This window comes from Heterodontus francisci, chromosome 47 (assembly GCF_036365525.1).
Source record: "Heterodontus francisci isolate sHetFra1 chromosome 47, sHetFra1.hap1, whole genome shotgun sequence".
Lineage (NCBI taxonomy): Eukaryota > Metazoa > Chordata > Chondrichthyes > Heterodontiformes > Heterodontidae > Heterodontus > Heterodontus francisci.
In genome coordinates, this window is record NC_090417.1 from 57,335 (window position 1) to 62,413 (window position 5,079).

The window sequence follows — 5,079 nt, forward strand, 5'->3', positions numbered from 1 at the left end:
TCTGGACCTTGCTCTCAGCTGCTCCTGTGCTCACGGCTGCCCTCCAGTGACCAACGATGGGTACAGCAGCCCCATTCACATCCAAGTTCTCGAACTGAGCACGGCTGCTCTTGCGAGGCGAGAATGTGCATGGGCAGGGAGGGGCGAGCGCACATGCAAGGTAAGTTGGTGTGAGGCGCAGGAGGAAGCTTTGGGAGGCAGAGTGAGGGAGATTCGGGTCGGACACACACGTTCAAGAGGTACTTAATGGCAAGGGACAGAGGGACCCGGGGGTGCATGTGCATCTTTGAATGTGTCAGACGTATTGAGAGAGACATAGAAACATAGAAAATAGGAGCAGGAGTAGGCCATTCGGCCCTTCGAGCCTGCTCCGCCATTCATTAAGATCATGGCTGATCATCCAACTCAGTAACCTGTTCCCGCTTTCCCCCCCATATCCTTTGATCCCTTTCGCCCCAAGAGCTATATCTAACTCCTTCTTGAAAACGTACAGTGTTCTGGCCTCAACTGCTTTCTGTGGTAGTGAATTCCACAGGCTCACCACTCTCTGGGTGAAGAAATTTCTCCTCATCTGAGTCCTGACAGGTTTACCCCCACATCCTTAGACTATGACCCCTGGTTCTGGACTCCCTGTCAAATCCTGTTAGAATTTTGTAGGTTTCTATGAGACCCCCCCCCGCCCCCCCCCCCTCACTCTTCTGAACTCCAGCGAATAAGGATAAGGATAATAAGGATAAGCCAGGGAACTACAGGCCGGTGAGCCTCACATCAGTGGTGGGAAAGCTATTGGAAGGGATTCTGAGAGACAGGATTTATTTGCATCTGGAAAGGCATGGTCTGATTAGGGATAGTCAGCATGGCTTTGTGCTTGGGAAATCATGTCTCACGAATTTGATTGAGTTTTTCGAGGAGTTGACCAAGAGGAGTGATGAGGGCTGGGCGATGGATGTTGTCTACATGGACTTTAGCAAGGCCTTTGACAAGGTCCCGCATGGTAGACTGGTCTGGAAGGTTCAAACACATGGGATCCAGGGTGAGCTAGCAAATTGGATACAAAATTGGCTAGCTGATAGGAGGCAGAGGGTGGTAGTGGAGGGTTGTTTTTCAGATTGGAGGCCGGTGACCAGTGGTGTGCCGCAGGGATCGGTGCTGGGCCCTCTGTTGTTTGTCATATATATTAGTGACTTGGATGTGAATGTAGGGGGCATGATTAGTAAGTTTGCAGATGACACCAAAATTGGTGGTATAGTGGACAGTGAAGAAGGTTGTCTAAGGTTACAACAGGATATAGATCAACTGGGAAAGTGGGCAAGGGATTGGCAAATGGAATTTAATGTAGACAAGTGTGAAGTGATGCATTTTGGGAAGTTAACCAGGGCAGGACATATACAGTAAATGGCAGGGCCCTGGGGAGTGTTGTTGAGCAGAGACACCTTGGGGTGCAAGTACATAGTTCCCTGAAAGTGGCAACACAGGTAGACAGGGTGGTGAAGAAGGCGTATGGCATGCTTGCCTTCATCGGCCGAGGCATTGAGTACAAGAGTTGGGACGTCATGTTACAGTTGGACATAACGTTGGTTAGGCCGCATTTGGAGCACTGTGTGCAGTTCTGGTCGCCGCACTACAGGAAAGATGTGATTCAGCCAGAGAGGGTGCAGAAAAGATTCACAAGGATGTTGCCTGGTTTGGATGGCTTGAGTTATACAGAGAGATTGGATAGGCTGGGTCTGTTATCCCTGGAGCGAAGGAGGCTGAGAGGGGACATGATAGAGGTATATAAAATTATGAGAGGCATAGATAGGGTAGATAGCCAGAGTCTGTTTCCCATGGTAGGGGTGACTAAAACTAGACGGCATAGATTTAAGGTGAGAGGGTGGAGGTTTAAAGGGGATCAGAGGGGTAAATGTTTCACACAAAGAATAGTGGGTATCTGGAATGAGCTGCCTGAGGAGGTGGTGGAGGCAGGAACAGTAGCGACATTTAAGAGGCATCTGGACAGGTACTTGAATGAGCAAGGCATAGAGGGGTATGGAATTAATGCAGGCAGGTGGGATTAGTATAGATAGGCATTATGGTCGGCATGGACGCGGTGGGCCGAAAGGCCTGTTTCTATGCTGTACGACTCTATGACTCTGAATATAATCCTAACCGACTCGATCTCTCCTCATACGTCAGTCCCACCATCCCAGGAATCAGTCTGGTAAACCTTCGCTGCACTCCCTCTATAGCAAGACCATCCTTCCTCAGATAAGGAGACCAAAACTGCACACAATATTCCAGGTGTGGCCTCACCAAGGCCCTGTATAATTGCAGCAAGACATCCCTGCTCCTGTACTCGAATTCTCTCGCTATGAAGGCCAACATACCATTTGCCTTTTTTAACCGCCTGTTGCACCTGCATGCTTACCTTCAGCGACTGGTGTATGAGAACACCCAGGTCTCGCTGCATATTCCCCTCTCTCAGTTTATAGCCATAGAGAGTGTGGTCAGTAATCTTGGGCTTTATAATTAGAGGCATTGAGTACAAAAGCAGGGAAGTGATGCTGAACCTTTATAAAGCTCTGGTTAGGCCCCAACTGGAGCATTGCGTGTAGTTCTGGTCACCACACTTCAGGAAAGATGATGAGGGTCCTTGCTCTTGTGTGGCTTTTGGGAAGTAGTTTGCCAGTTGGTATTGGCAGTTGCTGCATTATTTCCTGCCCACCCTTATTTTCTTTCCCAGGGTGCTATGCAAACTGTTCCTCTGATCAATACATCTCACAATTACAGCCTTGTGTTGTGAGTTCGTCTGCAGCTTCCACGCTTTCGCGAAATGCGCCAAATGGAACAAGGTCCTCCTCATTACAAATAACGTTTAAAAAAACAGAACAGTGAGCAGCCAAGATGGCCCTGCATATGAGCAGCCAAAGGCTAGCTAGAGGCAAAGGAGTTTGCCCAGCCCAGCCAGAACAACGGCATGCTCTCTGATTCACTTATCTGGGATAATCTTACCAATGGGGGTCATCGAAAGCCATCGGCACCCATTGACTTTGAAAGAGCCAAACCCCTTCCTGCCAAGTATGTTTAAACAGCTTGAGAGGAGGACCTTGAATTTCAAAGCCCCTTCCGGAAACCCTTCCTGAAAAACATAGAAGATTCTCATTCAAACACAAAGAGGTGGTGCTATCACATGACTGCTTGGGCCCCTCTGGATATCTGTGAGTTTTGATTCAGAAGACAGTCAGTAACTGAGGTCCAGCAAGCATCTCTCTCTCTCTCTGTCCAGTAGCTTCCCGGAGAAGACTCGGTTGCAGCTACTAAGCCTGAAGATTACAGATCCTTACAGTCAACAACCAGGGCACATGGATAAAGCCCCTCTTCTGCCTTCCGGAATCTGAGGAACCAGTCCGAAATCTGAGGAACTGTGGCTCAGTGCGGACTGACTTCAGGACTACAATTTCAACTAAAGACACCGGGACTCGGTATTTAGATTCCATTTATTAAGGACTTGACTTCAACCTCTCAACTCTGTTTTTCCCTCTGTAATCTATTTGTGTGTGTTTGGGCATGGATGCGTGTTGTATTTTAGTCATTTTTAACCGGTTCAGTGTGTTAAGGTTAATAAACGTACATCTTTCTTGTTTAAACGCAAGAAAACCTGTCTGATTGGTTCATTTGCGATTATATCCTGTGTCCCCTAGTCCTTGTACCATTATTTAATGGGAGCATTAACTTATTGAAGCCTGTCAGAATCTTGTACACCTCGATTAAATCGCCCCCCCAATCTCCTGTAGGGGGGGGGGGGCCTCGGCTTAACGTCTCATCCGAAAGACGGCACCTCCGACAGTGCAGCACTCCCTCGGTACTGCATTGGGAGTGTTAGCCTTGATTTTTGGGCTCAAGGTGGCAGAGTTTTGGCCGGTCCTGTATTTTCCCACGAACATTTTTGTCATTCTCAGCCACAGTGTTGTCCGATATCGCTCAATCTACTAGCAACCTAGAAACAAATTTCTTGCCAAGAGAAGTAGCTGAACAGCACTTTGTATTTAAAATGGCTAAGTGCACATTAATATTTTATATGCCTCTCTGTTTGACCTGTTCCTTATTATTTATATATGTGTGACAGGCTTTATTCTGTAATAGTCTAGCTTTATAAAGAGTACATTAAAATTTGTCTGTTTACTTTGATCTTTCGGTTACGGAAAATATCTCTTTTCATTCATATTCTTTGCTTTTTTTCCCCGCACTTAAGTGTCCTTGACCAATTTTTAAAATGAGCTCGATAACAGATGCCCAGAATCATTTTCCCAGTCGTGGGCGTTAGCACGATGACAGAGGTCTGTGGACTGGTGAAAAGAAAGTGATGCAAATAAAGTTTGAAGTAAAATCGAGCGTCGGATCCTGTTTTCACACTCTGCTCTGCGCCCATGTTTGGGCCAGAGGGGGACTGGATGGTGAGCGAGGGAGGGTCTGGATAATGATTGGTGTGGACAGTCTGGATGCTGATTGGTGGGGGAAGTTATAGAGTCATCATGGGACAATAGGCGACCATTCGGCCCATCGAGTCCACGTCGGCTCTCTGTCGAGCCATCCAGTCAGATGCACATGCACCCCCGGGTCCCTCTGTCCCGGCACACTCTTTAGAACTGTGCCATTAAGTCTATATTGCCTCTCCCTATTCCTTCTGCCAAAATGCATCACCCTCACACTTGTCTATATTAAATTCCATCTGCCACTTGTCTGCCCATTCTGCTAGCCTATTTATCTCCTGTTGTAGTCAATTGGTATCATTCTCACTGTCAGCCGCACCTCCAAGTTTTCTTTATCCAAGTTAAACTGATCCTCCCATTCCATGATCCTCTATTTTGTTAACCAGCCTTTCAGTTGGTACTTTGTCGAAAGCATTCTTAAAACCATATAGATCACATCTACCACATTCCCTTTATCTACCTTCTTATTACTGCATCAAAAACTTCAATTAGATTAGTCAAGCATGATCTGTCATTAAATTCACCTCTCTGTCATTTCCCTGCAGATGTGCTCCTCGTTCTCCCTATTTGAAGACCTGGAGTTACCAATATGGGTTGCGACTGAGGGGCA